The sequence below is a fragment of the Chiloscyllium plagiosum genome, chromosome 5 (assembly GCF_004010195.1).
Source record: "Chiloscyllium plagiosum isolate BGI_BamShark_2017 chromosome 5, ASM401019v2, whole genome shotgun sequence".
Taxonomy (NCBI): domain Eukaryota; kingdom Metazoa; phylum Chordata; class Chondrichthyes; order Orectolobiformes; family Hemiscylliidae; genus Chiloscyllium; species Chiloscyllium plagiosum.
This window is the reverse complement of record NC_057714.1, coordinates 112,823,048-112,844,225: the sequence shown is the minus strand read 5'-3', so window position 1 is coordinate 112,844,225 and position 21,178 is coordinate 112,823,048. Positions and strand designations below refer to the sequence as shown.

The 21,178-nt window shown below is 40.4% G+C and overlaps 1 protein-coding gene across 8 annotated transcripts in view; it reads left to right on the top strand.

Moving 5' to 3' along the window:
- The window catches only part of zbtb47b (zinc finger and BTB domain containing 47b), a 277,731-nt gene that overhangs the window by 113,792 nt on the left and 142,761 nt on the right, over positions 1–21,178 (top strand). The window contains exon 1 of one of the 8 annotated variants that reach the window (XM_043690836.1): positions 15,296–15,318. The exons of 6 other annotated variants lie outside the window; for them this stretch is intronic. The gene's annotated coding sequence lies outside the window, so the exon portion shown is untranslated. Of the gene's footprint in view, positions 1–15,295; positions 15,319–16,474; positions 16,496–21,178 lie in introns of those variants that run through there. One more of the 8 variants, XM_043690835.1, reaches the window with a different exon arrangement.

Genomic DNA, 21,178 nt, shown 5'->3' with positions numbered 1-21,178 from the left:
TGCCTTCTTAACAACCCTGTCAACCTGGATGGCAACATTCAAGGATCTGTGTGCCTGGACACCGAGATCTCTCTGCTCAACTACACTGCCAAGAATCTTACCATTAGCCCAGTACTTTGCATTCCGGTTACTCCGACCAAAGTGAATCACCTCGCACTTGTCTGCATTAAACTCCATTTGCCACCTCTCAGCCCAGCTCTGCAGCTTATCTATATCTCTCTGTAACCTACAACATCCTTTGTCACTATCCACAACTCCACCGACCTTAGTGTTGTCTGCAAATTTACTAACCCACCTTTCTACGCCCTCATCCAGGTCGTATATAAAAATGACGAACAGCAGTGGACCCAACACCGACCCTTGTGGTACACCACTGGTAACTGGACTCCGTGCTGAACATTTCCCATCAACCACGCTCTGTCTTCTTTGAGCAAGCTAATTACTAATCCAAACTGCTACATCTCCCACAATCCCATTCCTCTGCATTTTGTACAATAGCCTACTGTGGGGGAACCTTATCAAACGCCTTGCTGAAATCCATATACACCACATCGACCGGTTTACTCTCATCTACCTCTTTGGTCACCTTCTCAAAGAACTCAATAAGGTTTGTGAGGCATGACCTATCCTTCACAAAACTGTGCTGACGATCCCTAATCAAATTATTCTTTTCTAGATGATTATAAATCCTATCTCTCATAACCTTTTCCAACACTTTACCAACAACTGAAGTAAGGCTCATTGGTCTATAATTACCAGGATTGTCTCTACTCCCCTTCTTGAGCAGGCGAACCATATTTGCTACCCTCCAGTCTTGCACTATTCCTGTAGACAATGACGATTTAAAGATCAATGCCAAAGGCTCGGCAATCTCCTCCCTGGCTTCCCAGAGGATCCTAGGATAAATCCCATCCGGCCCAGGGGACTTATCTATTTTCAAACTCTGCAGGATTTCTAATACCTCTTCCTTGTGAACCTCAATCACACCTAGTATCTCAGTAATCTCATCGACAACATAGTCGTTTTCTAGAGTGAATATTGTCGAAAAATATTCATTTAGTGCTTCCCCTATCTCCTCTGACTCCACTCGCAACTTCCCACTACTATCCTTGATTGGCCCTAATCTTACTCTTGTCATTCTTATATTTCTTAAATACCTGTAGATAGCCTTAGTGTTTTCCCTGATCCTATCCGCCAACAACTTCTCGTGTCTCCTCCTGGCTCTTCTGAGCGCTCTCTTTTGGTCTTTCGTGGCTACCTTGTAACCCTCAAGCGTCCTGACTGAGCCTTCACATCTCATCCTAATATAAGCTGCCTTCTTCCTCTTGGGTAAAAACAATTACTGCAGATGCTGGAAACCAGTGTCTAGATTAGAGTGGTGCTGGAAAAGCACAGCAGTTCAGGCAGCATCCGAGGAGCAGTAAAATCGACGTTTCGGGCAAAAGCCCTTCATCAGGAATACAGGCAAAGTGCCTGACCAGAGATTCCACTTCCTTTGTAAACCACGGCTCCCGCGCTCTACAGCTTCCTCCCTGCCTGACAGGTACATACTTATCTAGGACACACCGTAGCTTTTCCTCGAATAAGCTCCACATTTCAAATGTGCCTATCCCCTGCAGTTTCATGATAACCAATGGCATTACCAGCTTTCATAAGACTCTTACAGTCGGTATCCAATCAAGTCATTGACAAACAGCATTCAGTGATTATAACAACGAAAATTACTTGTCCGTTACAGTAAATAGACTTTGAAGAATTCTCCCATGTGGAAAAACGGTTCCCCAGTCAAGTTCTTAAATCCACAGTTCTTAGTGACCACTCCATTCCCTTCAAGTCCAGTGGAAATGAACCATTTCTCAAAATCTCCTTTGGTAAAGTCCAACCTGAAAACAAAATTCAGTGTGTTCTTGTATCACGCCTCAAGAGAAATGTGTTTCCTTGGATAAGGGCACTTAAATACTGAACAACACTGCCAAGACTTCCATCCTTGCAGAGATGCTTCAGATGAAAGATGCAGTGCAGCAGCACCAAAGGTGAACGCAGCATTCTTTGCTGTTTCTGCTCCCGCTCTTCTGTCAAATGTAATCAAGCCAACTAGCTGTTTTTGATGTTAGCTTGATCAGTGAACCATCATATCCCTTAAATAGTTGAAAGAGAAGGTAAAGCTCACGTGGTTTAATGTCCATAGGAAGGCCACTGACAAAAAAACATACGGACCTCCTCGTCACTGTTGCTAGCTTCTTCACTTGCTCGTGACTGGGGAGCTGATTGAACCCATTGGATCAGGCTGTGGAGGTGTGGGTGGTGGTCAGAAGGTGTGCTTTACCTGTGAATGGAGAAACTCTAGAGATGATATTAGCTGCTGAAAGTATCGTTGCATTTCCCCTCTCATTCTTTCCTTGCCAAGGTAAGTATCAATATGAAGACAGTCACATATTGAACTACACTAAATTGAGTCTGCCTATTTCAACTTTCTCAGTCGTCTTGAAGTCTTGTTACTCTGTTGACTGTTTATGACATTATCAAAGTTTTATACAATCTATAAACTTCTAAATTGTCCTGCGTAAACAATTCTGTCAATTGTAAACAACAATCAATGGTCCTAAAATCAAACCCTCTGGTACCTCATTCAGGCTATTCAAAAATTATTCTTTTTTAACAAATTGATTCTTGGCTAATGTGAAAGATGTCAGGAAACTTATTTCAAAACCCTGGAGCAGCAAGAAAACAACAAAATGTTTCCTGTGCTTTAGCAGTTGAAGAGGTAGTTTCAGTTCAGATTTAAATCCCAAATATTCATGGGAAATAAATGCGGAATATTTTAAAATATGTTCTCCAAATGAAACTTCCCAAATAAGAGTCTGAATTACAGTGGCAACCTTGGTAAAGATCAAAATTCTTTGAGTTTGCAATATGAAAGGGGCCAATGAAGTCTTGACAATAATGAACAGAATTTAAACAGCTCAGCCTCGAGTTCTGATATTCTCTAAAATCTTAACATCAAACTCAAAGTGCTTTTTTTTAATGCAGTGTGTTCACAAAAAACACAGCAGAACAGATATTTTAATACAGTACTCTCATCTGGCTGAAGCATGACCACTGGCCTTATTTTTTGTTTAAGCAGGCATTGTAGAATTTTAATCAAATCAGGGGCTCAAGGCACTCGATCAATTTGTTTTTGATTTGATGATTTAAAAATTTTGAAAATTTTAAAAAGGGCATTATGTTGTACAATTTCAATGTAAAAACAAAATCTGTCCCATTTCATAGCCCACAAAACGCATTGATTTAAGATTCTAATTCAAACAAGGGAAAACAGTTACTTAACAAACACACATTTTTTTAAACATCAAACGCTGTCAGCATGGCAAAATTTACATTGAAACTTTCCCTTTTTTGCCCAAGTATAGCCTTAATTTCAGCGTTTTCTTGTTTTTTTTTTGCATCCTCCCACTTAAATTACACTCTCAGCAGACCACGTGGTGCCGAAGTTCAAGCCACTCTCTTCCCCCAGAAAAAAGACTCTCAGAACCTCAAATTTCGCCACTAGGGGACTTCAACACCTTTCTCTCTTTACTTCTCAGAAGGGCTTGAACGCCAATTAAACACCGAGAGCTTGAACCTCGCTCAAACCTTGCTTAAACATCGAGAGCTCGAACCCCAGCACAGCGCGGAGGACTTGAACCTCACTTAAACGCACCCGGTAGACTCGAACCTCAATACCACGCAGAGGATTCGAACCTTAATTACCCACCCCAGGGGACTCGAACCTCAACCGCACCCACCCCAGGGAACTTGAGCCCCAGTACCGCGCAGAAGACTCTAACCTCAATCACACCCCTCCTCCCCAATGCAGCGCAGAGGACTCGAACATGTGCCTGCCAGCCCACTTGTGAAACTGTATCTCTTAACTGAACTAATTACCGATCGAGGAATCCATAGAATAGAGAGCGATCAAGTGAGGGGGCCGTCTCCAGCACACAGGAATATAGAGGGTCTAGGGTTTAAAATGTTACTTTAAGAGTCCGTCCATTTGAGACACGATGCTCCGGGCAATCGCTGACACCATCCGATCGTAAGTGTTCGTTTGGATCCTGCCGACTATGCCAATATTGTCATCCTGTTCCCCCCTCAGTCGAAGCAAAATGCTCAAAAACAGTGTAATTTTACCTCCTTCATCTTTATTTTGTGCCCTGGAGGGACAGAGAACAATCGTCCATGTGCACAGGGAGATAAGTTCACAGTCTTCTTATCCAGGTAACTGGACAGTAGATAGTGAACAAGCTTTGTAAATTTGGAGGTTGTAGTGTCAATTAAGTGACTGGGGTGGTGATCAGATTCTCTTGTTGGAAATGGTCATTGTCTGGCACTGGTGTGACGTGAATGTTATTTGCTTCTTAATCTAAGCCTGAGTGTTGTCCCGGGTGTTGCACATGGACATTGACTTCAGTATTTGTGGAGTAGTGAATAATACTGAACAATGTGCAGCAATCAGTGAAGTGAACATCCCTAAACGTAGACCTTAGGATAGAAGAAAGGCCATTAATGAAGCAGTTGAAGATGATTGTTGAAGGAGATCATTGGGGTCGTGGTCCTGGATCCATTGTCCTGGGGCTAAAATGATTGAGCTCCAAAAGCTACAAGCATTTTCTTCTAAACAATGTACAATTCCAACCATTGTAGAACTCTTCCACAGTTCCATTGACTTCATTTTTGCTACAACTTCTGACACCACACATTGAAATGTTGTCTTGATCTCAAGAGCGATCATGCTCACCTCCCTTTTGATTTCTTCGGTCCATGTTTGAACCAAGATTGTAGTGAGATCAGGTGGAACAGCGTTGTCTTAGTGGAAACTAGTCATGGCATCAGTAAACAGGTTATTGATGATAACACTGACACATTTTTGTCACTTAATGATTGAGAGGAAACAGATGAGTTGATAATTAACCCAATTGGATTTATCCCGCTGTTTGTGAATAGGACATCACTGAGCTATCTTCCATATTATTTGTAGATGCCAATGTTTTAGTTGTCAAATGACGAGCTGTGCAGCTATATCCTATTAAGGAAAGATAATTGGCACATTGTTGAAAAAGATTACTTTTTTCCTCATATTCTCTTTAAAATAACAGGTCTAGAGGACAAAAACCACCTACTGTTCGGCCCAACTGGTCTTTACTCAAATTCATGTTTCGTTTGTCCCTGCTCGAACCTTCTTTACAATAACATAGGGAGGAGGAAATTTTATGTTAATGCTTTCAAAATTCCACATGAAATTCTTCAGATAGTGCCTAATAAATTCTTGGGTGTCTGTTTATTCTATCGCACATCTTATCTATGACTTGACTCTTGCTGCAAAATAATGTAGCTGCACCTGATTCTAATTTGAGCTGAATTTGTACACCAAAAGTTTCAATCCTCTGAGATTAGTTCAGGACATTTGGTGCGGACAATCCAGAAAACAATATATTTTAGTTTCTTGTTGAATGTTTCAAATATCTTAAGCTTTAGTGCATTTATATCAATGTCATCCTTAACAGCTTATATTTGTCTCTCAACATAGATAAACATCCCTGAATGCTTTACAGAAGCATAATCTGATTAAAAATACACACAAATAAGAAGAAAGTGAAGATATTGGAAGAGGTGCAGAATATCCTGATTTAGAGATAGGTTTTAAGGAATATCTTCACGGAGATATGGGGAAGAAAAGCAAGTGTTAGATAATTAAGAATTATAAAAAGGAGAGGAAGGTGGGAATTTGGAACATCTGGCTAAAACCATGGCTATTTATGGATTTACCAGATTCACCAGAAAGCAGTCTTTATGAGACCGGTAAAAATTCTTTATATTTAAATTTACATCTGGTCATCTCTGACTTTGAAATGATGTGTTGACAGAGTTTCATGTGGATGATCAGCACTAATGCTTTTTAGACTGTATGGTTTTTTTCTATAATATAATATTTTAAGCAGTAACAGTAGCGGGCCCTTGTGTCACAGTGGTAGTATCCCTACCTCTGAACAAGGAGCCATGGGTTTAAGTCCCACTTATTCCAGAAATATGTAGTAACATCTCTGAATAGGTTGATTAGAAAATATCTATATCATGCTGCCCTGTGTTCATGACTTTAAAATAGTACTTTTTGATTAATGTAATCAGGCACTTTGGTCTTGCCTTTGATTGATATTACTGTTGGTAGGTGTAGAGGGAAAGCTGACATGGACTATTAATTCTCTGAAGAACATAGGATCAACCTCCTATTCTGGCAGCTGGTGGAATTTAAATTCAATTAGTCAATGATTTTGGAATTAAATGCAAATCTCTGCAGTGGTTCCCAGGAAATGATTGGACTGTTGCTTAACAAAAGAACTATCTTTAGCAGGGGCAAATGCGTCAGCCTTAGCTGGTTTGGCATATGTTGCACTTGAATCTGTTGCACTCTGGAACAGTCTGGCGCAAGCCACATAGAGCCATAGAGCGGTACAGCATGGAAACAGGCCCTACGGTTCAACTTGAATATGCTGACCACTAGTTGAACAAAACCATTGCAGAAAAGCTAAAAAGAAATAGGGCTGGATAGACTGCCTGCCATTGACAAGCACCAGAAATGGCAACAGCTCAGCATGCCTTTTGATCCTGCAAAGACCTCCTTACCTCTGGGGTTTATGCCAAAATTGGGAGAACTGTGCCATCCACTCAGCAAATAATAATCTGACAGTCACATTTACCAAATTATACTTTGCAGCCAATATCCAAGCATTTCTATCATTATTTTTAATTTTTTGTTTTACCAACATTTATTTACCATCTCTAATTGCCCTTGAGAAAGTAGTGGTGAGCTGGCTTATGAACTGCGACATGTGCTGTAGGTATACCAATCCCCCACCATGGCAGACCCAGCAGAAGTTACAGCACTTTGATCTGTTGTTGGGCAGCATTTGCCTGATTGTCTTCAGACCCAAGTCTCATGACATTCCTTATTGGAAAGGAGCCCTCCTGTATCCTACCCTCCTCCAACTGATGTTCAACACAAGGAGTACTGATTCATCAGTTGGTGGAAGGACTGAAGGGTAGCAAGGGCACACATTGTACTTTAAGTAGGTGACTTCAATGCCCATTTTCAAGAGTGGCTCAAAAGTATCGCAACTGATTGACCTATTGGTTGTCGAAAATATCTTGTGCCTGGATGAACAAGAGGGGAGGTGATGGCCTAGTGACATTATCAGTAGACTATTAATGTTCTGGGGGTCTGGTTTGAATTCCACCATGGCATAATTTAAATCATTTGTTTAAAAATCTGGAATTAAGAATCTACTGAAGACCATAAAACTGTTGTCAATTGTTGGGAAGAACAAGTTGGCTCACTAATATCGTTCAGGGAAGGAACTCTGCTGTCATTACCTGGTCTGGCCTACATGTGATTCCAGAGCCACAACAATGTGGTTGAGTTTTAACTGCCCTCCGAAATGGCTTTACAAGCTACTCAGTTGTATCAATCACTATGAAGTCTCAAGAGGAAAAGATTCTCCAAATTTCTCCCTCACCAATCTACCAGCCACAAGGGATCTGTCTGTTAATGTGACTGGCCCTGACATCAAGGCAGTATTTAAGTGTGTGACCTAGTAAAATTGGAGTTAGTGAAAATCTGGGATGGGGTTGTCATAAGTTGAAGTTATGTGTTGTTAACTGACATTTATTTGTTACTTTTATAAAAAAAATGCTAGATTTGCTATAAAACATGATTTTGAAACTCGTTTCCACTGGCCAGTTATAGAATTTTTGCGAAAGTCAGTACAGTTTTAAAAAGTTAATTGTACTTAAAATGCTTGACTTATTTCTTTAAATATCTTTGTTCACCAAAATATTACAGTTGTTAAATTGATAAGAAAATATACATCCTGCATTTACGATGTATTTCTATTTTGTTGGACTTTTGCTTTTATCCCTTTTTTTTAATATGATCATCTAATTCTCTTTTAATGTATTTGACTTGCTGCTGTTAACTGTTTAGAACCTCTGAAAATTGTCCCCTACAAAGTTTACTGGCCAAAACATACCTTAAAGGTTCTCTTGCTATTTCTGTTGCTTAATTTTAATTGTACAAAAGTGGTAAGAATGGAAATCGTTACCACAAGGAGTGGTTGAAATTAAGAATATTAGATGCATTTAAGGAAGCATACATGAGATAGAAAGGAATAGAAATATCTGCTGAAAGAATAAAGAGGTGGGCAGATTTTTGTTTGGAGCTACTTCTGTGCTGTTTAATCACTCTTTAATGATGGTTTTCCTACTGTGAAAAATGTAACTTTTCTGTAATCCCTGACTGAATCCCCAGCTGAAGGAGCTTTTATTGAAAATGTTAAGCAAGCCCCTTTTCTTCCACTATTCCTTGTCTTCCGTTTGAAGAGAAATTGGAGAGGCAGTGACCTAGTGGCATTATCCTTAGATTATTAATCCGGAGACTTGGGCGATATTCTGGGGACCTGAATTCATATCCCACCACGGCAAATGGTGGAATTTGAATTCAATTAAAAAAAAATGGAATTAAGTGACGGACGACAAAACTATTGTCAATTGTTGAAAAACTCCTTCAGTTTCCTTCCTTAAAGATCATTAGTAGTGTTTTTACTTGACCTGGCCTGCATGTGGGTCACAGCAATGTGAATGATTCCTAATTGCCTTCTGGGCAATTTGGAGTGGGCAATATATGCTGGCCTAGCATTTATGAATTAAAAAAAGAACAAAGTGTGTAGATCAGAACAATCTAGTGCTTTTACTGAGAAAAGGTAACCTTGTCACCAGTTATTAACAGAGAGCAGAAAAGCCACTCCAGGACTCTGCAGCGGTGAGTATCTCTGGGAATACTCAAGGTTATCTACTAAAATTGCTGCTCGTGCAGTTTGAAAGGATGCCAGACTGCCTTGGCTGTGCAGCATAAAATGTAATGTGACTTTTTGTTGAGAGCTCAATATCAGCTTTAATAGAAAACCAAAAAGCAATTGAAGTCTTTAAACATAATAACAGAAGAAGGCCATTCAACCCATTGAGCCTGCTTCAACATTCAGTACGATCATAGCTGATTGTCTCTGTTATTTCCACTTTCCCACAATATCTCCATGTTTCTTAATAACTGTCTTGAACAACAACTGAGCTTCTGCAGCCCTTGGGTGTTTTACAATCGAAAGATTCAGCAGAATTTGAGTGAAGAAATTTCTTATCTCAATCTTAATAGGCGATAGCCTAGTCGTATTATTAATCATGTGCCGGGGACCTAGATACAAAGTCCATCATGGCAGATGGTGAAATTTGAATTCAATTAAATAAATAAAACCTGCAAGTAAGTATCTAATGATGACTATGAATCCTTGTTGATTGTCAGAGGAAAAGCCCATCTGGTTTACTAATATCCTGAATGGAAGGAAACTGCCATCCTTACCTTGTCTGACCTATGTGTGACTCCAGACTCTCAGCTGTGTGGTTGACTCTCAACTGTCCTTTGGGAAATTAGGATGAGTAATAAGTGCTCACCTAGCCAATTATGTCCTCATCCTGTAAATTTTTTAAAAATTGGCATGCCCTTTTTTCTGAGACTATTATGCTGGTTCTCGACTCACCATCCAGCGGATATGTGCTAACCATATCCACCATATCTCATCCTGTCAGAATTTTCAGTTTCAATGATATCAGTTCTCTTCCTTTGAAGCTGTAACAAATATAGACCCAGTTGCCTTCATCTCTCCTTGTAAGAGAATCCCACTAGCCCAAGGATTAATCTGGTGAATCTCCATTGCAGTCGTTCTCTGGCTAGTCTGAAGGTGATCCTTTGCTCTTAGCTAAGTCCTCTGGGGGCTGAAGCATTTACAAAGGACAGTGCAGGAACAGGCTCTTTGGCCCACCAAGACTGCACCAACCCATAATGCCTTTCCACACAAAGTCATTTTCCCTCTGTGGTCTGTATTCTTCTGTATCCTGCCTGTGCATGCATCTTAATCGTTGCTATTGTAATTGCCTCCAGCTCCTTTGGCAGTGCATTACATGCACTTACTGCCCTTTTTTTGTTTAAAAACAAAACACCTACTTCTGATATCTCCTTTAAACTTACTGAGTTTACCTGAAACCTCTAACCCCATGTAATTGACATTGCTACCCTTGGACAAAGACTATCTATTCTATTCATGCCTCTCATAATTCTGTAAACTTCTTTCTTTAGAAGTTGAAGTGCAAACAAACTACATTTGTCCGGTCTCTTCACACAGCTGATACCTTCCAAACCAGGCAACATCCTGGCAAACTGTTTCTGTACCCTCTCCAAAGCTTCCACATCCTTCTGGTATTGTGGAGAACAGATGTATAAGTTATTCCAAATGTGGCCGCACTAAAGTTCTGAGTCTGCAACGTGACTTACGAAGTTTTATACTCTGTTGCAATTGATGAAGGCAAGCATGACATGTGCCTTCTTGACCATCTTTTCCAGTCATATCACTTTCAGGGAACAGTGGACCTATGTGCCTAGATCTCTCAATGCTACTAAGGGTTCTGCCACTTACTGTGTACTTCTCTCTTACATTTAGATCTCCCAAAATGCATCACCTTGTATTTGTCCAGGTTAACTCCATCTGCCATTTTTCTACCCAATGTCCAGCCTATCCTGCTGTATCCTGTGACAATCCTCCTCACGATCTGCAGCACCCCCAATCTTTGTGTTATCCGCAAACTTACTAATCAGGCCACTTGCATTCTCCTCCAAATCATTTATATTTACTACAAGCAACAGGGATCCTGGCACTGATTCCTTTAGAACACAACTGGTCACAAATCCCCACTCTGAAACACACTGTTCCATATCCACTCTGTCTTCTATGACTACGCCAGTTCTGTATCCATCTTAACATCTATCGCAGATCCCATGTGACTTCACCTTCTGTATCAGTTTGCCACGAAAGACTGTGTCAAAGGCCTTGCAAAAATCTATGTTAACAATTATCTATCTCCCTACTCTCATCAACCATTTTTGTTACTTCATCAGAAATCAACTCAATTGCATTTGAGAGTCACGGTCTTACATAAGATCTAAGAGCAGGAGTAGGCCATATTTGTGCACAAAATCTTTCACTAATAATTCCATACTTTTCCAAATGTGAGTAAATCTTATCTCCTAAGAGTCTTCTCCAATAACTTTCCGACCACTGACATAAAGCTTATCAACCTGTAATTTCCCAGATTATTCCTGTTGCCCTTCTTAAACAAATGAACAACTTTGGCTCTTGTCCAGTCCTCTGGGACCTCTCCTGTGACTAAAAAGGGTACAAACATTTTGTTACAAGTCCCCAACAATTTCCTCTCCTGCCTCTCTCAGCATTGTGATAGATCTCATCAGGTCTAAGGGACTTGTCTATCTTAATGCTTTTCAAACGCCCAAAACCACTTTTTTAAAATATACTGACATTTCCCAGTACATCAACTTAGACATCCTGAGACTCACCATCCACGATGTTCTTCTCCTTTGTAAATACCAACGCAAAGTATTTGTTAAGGATCTCAGGCCCGTCCTCTGGCTCCATGCATAAATTCCCTGAAGTGTGTTTGGATGTGGCTCATATCAGACCATTTGGATCAGCTGGAGAAGTAGTTTAAAAATCACGGAGGGGCATTTAGGAGGCACAGAGAGTGTGATGAATAGTAGCTTCAGAGAAATGGTCAAACTGCAGGTACAGTCAGGTAGATGAGTGACCCTCAGAAGAGGGAGGAAGGTAGTATAAGAGTCTCCTGTGGCTATCCCTCCCTCAAATAAATATAACATTTTGGATATAGTTGGGAGGATAACCCCTCAAAAGAAAATAGCTGTGACAGCCGGGTCTTGGGCAGGTTAAGTGAGATTTGTCAAGGTTAAATGGACAATTGTGATAGTGGACTCTCCAGTCAGGGGCACAGACAGATGATTCTGTAGCAATGAGTGAGACTCCAGGATGGTTTGTTGTGTATCTGGTGCCAGGGCCAAGGATGTCTTGGAGTGGTTGTGCCAAATTATCAAAAGAAAGAGAGAGCACCCAGAGGTCATTGCACATATTGATACCAACAACCGAGATAGAGAAAGCGATGCAGTTCTGCAGAGTGAATGGAGGAAATTTGGCAGGAGCTTAAAAAATAGTACAAGGATAGTTATCTCTAGATTACTTCTGGTGCCACGTATTAGTGAAAGGCAGGGGATGATCGGGCAGATTAATGAGTGGCTGAGAAGATGGTGCAGAGGGCAGGGATTCACATTGTTGAATCATTGGGATCTCTTCTGGGGCTGACATGACATGTACAAGAGGGATGGGTTGCACCTAAACTGGATGGATTCTGGTGGGGAGATTTTTAAGAGCTGCTTGGGAGGATACAAACTAGTATTTGTAGAGGGGGGAAGGGATTTTAAGCAGTAGTGAAAATAGAGAGGGGGTTGAGGATTGATTCATTTACTGTTACGTATACCAAGATGGTGTAAAGTGTTGTTTTGCATGCTACACAAGCAGATCATACGGTACAAAAAGCATCAGGATAGCAGAACACCGTGCAGAATACAGTGTTACAGCCGCAAAGAAGGTGTAGACAGAAATCAGAATTAACATTTAAGAGGTCTGTTGAAATGTCTGATAACAGTAGGGGAGAAGCTGTTCTTGAATCTATTCATGTGTATTCACACTTCTGTATCTTCTGCCAGATGGAAGAGTGTGGAAGAGAATATGTGTGGGATGGAAGAGGTCTTTGATTATATTGGTTGTATTCCCATGGCAGCAGAAGGATAGATGGAGTCAATTAATGATTTGGAAGGTAAAAGAAGTAAGTTAAATAGACAAGAGAGGCAAAGATTACAGAGAACAAGGTAAAAGTGAAGAATTAAACTGCATTTATTTCAATGCAAGAGGCCTGACAGGTAAAGCAGGTCAACTTAGGCCATGGATGGGAACTTAGGACTGGGATATCATTGTTGTTACAGAAACAGCTGATGGATGGATAGGATTGGCAGCTTAATGTTCCAGGGTATAGATTTTATAGGAAAGATATAAAAAGGGAGGCAAGACAGAAGGGAGAGTGGTGTTTTTGATTCAGGAAAACGTTATTCCTGTACTTTGAGTATTCCTGAAGGATTCCTGATGAAGAGATTATTCCTGAAACGTTGATGCTCCTGCTCCTCTGATGCTGCCTGACCTGCTGTGCTTTTCCAGCACCATACTCATGACTCTGACCTCTAGCATCTGCAGTCCTCACTTGCTCCTCATCCATTCCTGGGGGATTGTGCAGTGAAGATACATGGGTGGAACTGAGAAATAAATGAGACTAATTTGCTTTGGGAAACCTGGTTGGCATGGATAGATTGGATTGAAGGGTCTGTTTCCGTGTTGTATGACTCTTTGCTCTATTACTCCTGATTGTTCTGGCCCTAATTCCTAGACTATGCCCAGAGTTCTAGAATTTCCAACCAGTGGGAAAAAGTTGTTCGTCGTCTACCCTGTCTTTTCCTATTAACATCTTGAAAACTCCAATCAGATCATCCCTTAAGCTTCTAAATTATTGAGAAAGTAGGCAACTTTTTTAATAACCTTTCCCCATTTCCTGAACTTCAGGGATTAAGTTATTATTTTTATAAACCTATACTGTACTTCTCCCAAGACCAGTATATCTTTCCTAAGGTGTGGTGCCCGGGTCTGCTCTCGGGAGTCCAAGTAGGGTCTAACCGGGGTTTTGTGTAATTGCAGCAAAACTTCTGCATCCTTGTCCTCCAGTCCTCTCGATATAAAGACCAGCATTGCTTTAGCTTTCTTGATTAGTTTCAAAACCTGGAATTTTAAAGATGTATGCACCTTAACCCTCAAGCCTCTTTTGGACATGCACTAATCCCTTCTGGAAGGTACCCTGATCTATGCTATTTCCACATTTGCTTATGTTAACTCCAGCTGCCACAGCTTTGCTTGTTCTATCAACATCCCTTTGTGATTTTATGCAATCATCTACATTGTCTACAATGCTGCCTAACTTTGTGTCATCAGCAAACTGCCACAAGAAGAAGAAACAGGAGCGTCATCAAAAAAATTCAAAAGCATTGTTAATTTAAATGAGCAGTTAATTAAAATGAATATAAACGACTTTTAAAAATTTCAAGTAGTAAATCTTAATAAAGCCAAATTTTACCTTTTTGTCTGAGAAGCAAAGTTAGAGAGAAAAGAATCAGCCCAAATTGATGATCACCGTGGAATGAGAATGTATCTGAGATCAAGCTAAGCAGTTGAGGGGTGGATTTCAAACAGAAATAGAAACTCAAAACTGGACATCATGAGGCACCCCCATTGTCAACAGCAGGATTTCATTCGACTGCAAGCTGTAACCTCAAGGCTCAGCATTTTTCTACTCTGCCATTGCTGTCAAGTTGTGGAATGTACGCTAATTCAGTGAAGAATGTAGGAGGGTGTGCCAGATATACTTAAAAATGTAGTTCAAAAATATGGTGAAGTTACAAACATGAATAAAAAGTGCTAACTCCAGAGGAGCATCTATTGTACATCGGACGGCACGGTGGCACAGTGGTTAGCACTGTTGCCTCACAGCGCTAGAGACCTGGGTTCAACTCCTACCTCAGGCAACTGTCTGTGTGGAGTTTGCACATTCTCCCCGTGTCTGCGTGGGTTTCCTCCGGGTGCTCCGGTTTCCTCCCACAGTCTAAAGTTGTGCAGTCTAGGTGAATTGGCCATGCTAAATTGCCCATAGTGTTAGGTGTAGGGGAATGGGTCTGTGTGGGTTGCTATTCGGAGGGTCGGTATGGACTCGTTGGGCCGAAGGGCCTGTTTCCACACTGTAAGTAATCTAATCTAATCAAATTAAGTTCCAACAATGATCCCTGGGGCACATCATTTTCAACTTGTCTAATTTGATAAATGTCCAGCTATTTCCAATCTTTCCCTGTTTCTAATCTTTTAGACAACGTCTAATCAATGTGACCAAGGACCCATCAATCCTAAACATTTCTAATTTGCTCACAACCTGCAATGTGGCACGGTATCAAAAGCTTTCTGAAAGTCCAAATATACAGATAGTCCTGCTATAATGTGTCTTTCGTTAACGCAAATTGGCTGTAACATGATTGGGTGAAAAAAAATGTTTTTCTAAAACGTGAACTGCAAAGTGTGTATGGACTATAATGCAAGTGTATTTGTATTGCACAATTTTTGTCTAGTGCAGGGTTGTGCAAGAAAGCGGCTATTGCGTAATAGCAAAACTACCTGGTCCCTCATCCACTGCCAGTGTCATCTCATGCAGGAACACAATTAAGTTTGTCAGGTATGACCTGCGCTTGACAAAGCAATGTTGTCTGTCTCGTATTTACATTTTTTTTCCAAAGTGTATATTTACCTTATTCTTTATTATGGCCTCCATCAGTTTTCCCACAGTTGATGTCAAGTTGACCGATCCCGAGTTATCCTTTGTGCCTTTTTTAAACCATTTGCAATCCTCCAGTGCCCCGAGATTAATCCTGTGTTGAGATAGGCCTGGAAAGTTTCTGTAAACGGATCCACAATTTGCTCCCTGAACGCACTGAGCAACCTAGGGTGCACTCCATCCAGGTCTGGTGGCTTCTCTACCTGGAGTGCTGCCAGCTTTTTTTAGTACCTCTTCTTTATCTATCACTATACTATTCAGTTGCTCAACTAGGCTATTGTCACCATCTTCTAATTTGGTAAAGACCAAAGCAAAGAATTAATTTAATACTTCTGTTATATCCTTTGCTTCAGTAAGCAGGTTATCTGCTTGTTCCTGATGAGACACACTCTATCCTTCACTCATCTTTTACTCTGAACATGTTTGAAGAGCATTTCACTATTTGTTTTAGCGCAGCCTGCCATCGTTCCCTTATGCTTCTTCTTACCCTTCCTTATTCCAATCATAGACTCTCTCCTGCATTTGAAATACTGCTTATTCTATTACTATTATTATTCCGGTATGCATCATGTGTCTGCTCTTTCTTCCTTACTTTCTCATCAATATCCTTAATCATCCAGGGTACCCAAGCTTCCAATATTCAGTATTTATGAATAACCATGAATAACTGTAATCATGGAAAGTACTTGAATTGTGTTGTGTCAATTCATATTATTGGGATGTTCCAAAATCCTTTACAGCCAATTAAATACTTATGAAATGTCTCATACAACAAAAGCAACACCACAACAAGGCCCTGCAAGCAGCCATGTAGTAATTATCTAAAAATTTGTTCTCCAGTTATGCAAATAGAGGATTAAATATTGGCCAGGACACCAAGGCTGAATTATCCTGCTCCTCTGAAGTATTGTTTCGAGGCCTTTTGCATCCATCTGAATGAGTAGACGAAGCCTCAGTTACCTGAAAAATGGCATCTCTGATGCAGAAAGCTATCACTCAGCACTGCACTGAAAAGTCACCGAAGATTTTGTGTTCAAGGCTCTGGAGTTAATCTTGAACACCCAATGTTTTGACTTGGGTGAGTGTGTTACTGATTGAGCCACAGCTGATATCACACAGAAATCTTGGCCTTTTCAAATAAATTTCCCTCACCTACTTGGAGGGTATTAGTTAACTCAGCATAGAAACAGGAATAAACAGCAATCAGACTTTGCTGTTTGTTGAGCCATCCTGCTCTGTACAGCCTGAGGGTTTTTTTTTTGAACAATCAGAAAATCCTCCACCTTAATGTTTCCTTCCCTCTGAGTGATGCAGAAGCAACCAGTTGTGTTTTTAAAAATTCACTTCGGCTTATTTATTTTATTGAAAAACACATCTCCAGAGAATATTTATATCAGCAATGGGAGGCCATTTTGAAAATGGACTACTTGATGTTTTGAAAATTCTCAAAAGAATATTTGAGAACTCCACAATTTGAAATATCTTTTTTCAAAATTCTTTATATTGCAAGGAAGCTGTTTTAAGCAGAAACTCTAGCATCAAGATGTAAGCTTGATATTTTCAGTGTCCTGGCAGTGCTACAAGTTCAGTAATGGCCAAGGATATTTCATTTGACCATGCCCAGCAATCTTCAGTGACAAAATAGAAGAGAACTTGAAGATAAAGGCAAAAATACTGCTGATGCTAAAGATCTGAAGTAAAGATGGGGAATATTGGTGTGCTTTCAGTACTTCCTGTGTTTACTTCCTTATTACTGTGTTTTTCCTGAATATTGTGATCGTTTTGGGAAATAATATAATTGCTGGGATTGATCTAGTTGTATCAAATCCATTTTACTCAGATAAAGCACATAATCATCCTGCAATTGAAATGGCGTCTTGCAAAACTCCGTTTGCAACACTGGCCACTCAACCCACTGGCCATGTACTCCCACTCCCACCCTATTCCATCTTGATATTTCAGCATATTCTTCAATCCCTTTCTCCTATCACCTGATGAAGGAGTATCGCTCCGAAAGCTAGTGTGCTTCCAATTAAACCTGTTGGACTATAACCTGCCGTTGTGTGATTTTTAACTTTGTACACCCCAGTCCAACACCGGCATCTCCAAATCATTTCTCCCTTCTGGTTGTGTAGTTTCCACATAATGAGCAATGTCAACTTTGTCACTGCTTTTGTTTCTGACTCTACCTGTTTCTGATACTCTTAGGGTATCCATCAGATTTTCGATCCATGAATTAATGTTCATCAGTTTGTGTGGTGTCAACTCAGCATTGCATACTCATGGGAAGCATTGTAACCTGTAACATTGACATTATATTCACATCCAGATTCCAACAAAGAGAACAGCACTGGCTGTGGATCTCACCCACATTGGGATCAAAATCTCTCTTTATAAGAAATGGACGTCAATCTATGATAAATGTGTAACTTTCTCAATGAAGATTTTGGCACAAGTAGAAAGTTGCTCACAACTTGGAACTTAGCTTACTGAGGAGATTCAAAGAAAAAGCTGTGAGCAGGCTTTTGAGTTTGTGGTACAGGTGCATGGGCAATATTGGCAGAATGGGGATTAGCTGAGATTTGATGTTTAGTCTTGTGGCCTTAAACTAGGCAGAAGTTTAAATCAATCTGAAAACAGAAAATGTTGGCAAGGCCCAGCAGATCAGATAGCATAGAAACCGTTGACATTTCAGATCGGAGTTCTTTCCTCAGTGGTTTAAGCAAAATGTATGTAAACACACATGACCAGTATGCTAATTGAAACGCAAACATTTGCAGTTAGTATTTGATGAACGTAGCAGTTTTAAATGTCTGATATTATTCCCTAGCTATCCATGTATGGGAGCATCTCACACTCTCAAAGGTGCTATTTGCCATCTTTTATAGTAATGATGTAAAGTGGAGTTATTAGCACATTGTCATTGCCTATTAGCTCTCGTTTTTCACCAGCTCTCTAGTACTGTGTTTTATAAGGTAGCCTGTGTCCAAACATTTTATAGAATCATAAAGTAGGAAACTAGAAGAGGCTTTTTGGCCCATTGTATCTGTACTAACCAAGAAAGTACTCGGAGAATCCCTAATGTGTGGGAGCAGGCCATTCAGCTCATTGAGTCCATACCGGCCCTCTGAAAAACCCAGACCCACCCCTCAACCTATCCCTTTAACCCTGCACTTCCCATGGTTAATCCAGCTAGCCAGTACAACCCTGAACACTATGGGAAATTTGGCATAGCGAATTCCCCCTAGCATGCACATCTTTGGGCTGTGGGAGGAAACCCACAGGGAGAATGTGCAAACCACACAGTTGTCTGAAGGTGGAATCAAACACAGGTTTCTTGTGCTAAGAGGCAGCTGTGCTAACCACTGAGCCACCATAATGTCCAATGTCATCTCAGCATTTGGTCTGTAACCTTGTAGTTTATAGCTCCTCAGTTGTATATCCATAACTCATTCATATATCCACCAACCTCTGGGTAGAAAAACATCTCCTCCAAATTCCCCTGTGATTCTAATTATGTTCATGCCTCTTGATTCATGATGTCTCAATTCTCCTTTCTTTATCCATCTCTCTCCCCTCAATGTCCTCTTCAAATATATCTAGTCATCAGACCCAAAAGGTTTTAGTCCTCATAAGTGGCCACATCCTCAGAAATCTCCAGAGTATCACCTCTACTTGCATCTTTCCTGCAATTCAGAACTGTAAACAGCCTTCCTAGTGCATAAGGTAAAACATTCAAAGACTAATCTTGCAAAATTCCACCATTGGAGGAACAGGACAAATAAGATACCTTGTTTGAAATTTAAACAAAGCCTGGCAGTTAATTGTAAATCTGCATTACTTGTTTCGTTCACCATGGCAATGCCTCTATCAATCACAATCTATTTGCTACCCAATCAATATGCACCCCTCATGCAATATAAATGATGTTTTCTTTTTGAGAATTTTCCTGATGTGTAAGACAATAAGCTTTGTCAAAATATCTTTTCTCAATACTATTGTGCACCACTGAACACTATTGGTTATGTTAAAGGAGGTATATAAATTGTTACTTGTTCTCCCTTCCCCTCACCTAATGAGAATTTTGGGCAAGTTATCAGATGCCATTATATTACAGGGAGTCCGCAATTTGTGAATATTCAACTTATGAAGTTATGAACGTGAGCTCTCACGGGTGCAATTTTAAAGATCTGCCATGTGACGGTTTCCTACATTTTGGTCTACTCCTTTATATTGTCCTGCACTGTATTCTGACTTAAGTGCAATTAGACTTACGAATGGAGTCCAGGTACCCACTAAATGCATCAGAATAGTTAGCTTGTCCAGTCAAGTGGATTAAATTTTAATAGTATATTGAGTTTTATTAGCTATCAAACCATATCTTAGGCACCACAAGAATGGTTGTGTCTTACTGCTTCATAATTTGATTGTTAGTTTATAAAGAAAGTTAGAATAACTTTTTTTTCCTTTTATTGTTTAATCTTTCTTCACCTTTGTAGTTTGCTTGCTGTGCATAACTTTACATTGAGATAAGTGTTCAAATTTGCATTTCCTGGTTTAAAGTCTCCATGTCACAGTGAAATTTCTTCAAGTTGAGTGAGGAGCCCTATCAAATCATGTCTCGCGAACTTGATTAAGTTTTTTTTGAAGAAGTAACAAAGTGGATTGATGAGGACAGAGAGGTAGACATGATTTCTATGGACTTCAGTAAGGTGTTCGACAAGATTCCTCATGAAAGACTGGTTAGCAAGGTTAGATCTCATCGAACACAGGGAGAAGTAGCTATTTGGATGCAGAACTAGCTTGAAGGTAGAAGATAGGGTGGTGATGGAGGGTTGCTTTTCAGACTGGAGGCCTGTGACCTCTGGTGTGTCACAAGGATTGGTGCTGGGTCCACTATTTTTCATTATTTATATAAATAATTTGGATGTGAACAGAGGAGGTATGTTAGTAAGTTTGCAGATGACACCAAAATTGGAGGTGTAGTGGACAATGAAGAAGGTTACCTCCGAGTCCAATAGAATCTTGATAAGGTGGGTCAGTGGGTTGAGGAGTGGCAGATGGAATTTAATCTTGTTAAATGTGAGGTGCTGCATTTTGGCAAAGCAAATCAGAGCAGGACGTCATGGTAAGGTCCTAGGGAATGTTGCTGAACAAAGAGACCTTGGAGTACCTTCAAAGTATAGTTGCAGGTAGATAGGATGGTGAAGAAGGCTTTTAGTATGCTTTCCTTTAGTGGTCAGAGTATTGAGTATAGGAGTTGGGAGGTCATGTTGCAGCTGTATAGGGAAATTGGTTAGGCCACTGTTGTAATATTGCGTGCAGTTCTGGTCTCCTTCCTATCAGCAGGATGTTGTGAAAGTTAAAAAGGTTCAGAAAAAATTTACAAGGATATTGCCAGGGTTGGAGGATTTGAGCTATAGGGAGCTGCTGAACAGGCTGGAGCTGTTTTCCCTGGAGCGTCGGAGGCTGAGGGGATGACCTTAGAGGTTTATAGAGTCATGAGGGGTATGCATAGGATAAATGGACAAGAACTTTTCCCTGGGGTGGGGGAGTCCAGAACTGGAGGGCATAGGTCTCTTTTATACCTTTCCCCTCTCACCCTAAACCTAAGTGGCAACTTTTTCATGCAGATGTGTGTGCATAGAATGAGCTGCCAGAGGAAGTGGTGGAGGCTGGTACAATTACTGCATTGAAAAGGCATCTGGATGGGTATATGAGTACATAGAACATAGAAGAATACAGCGCAGTACAGGCCCTT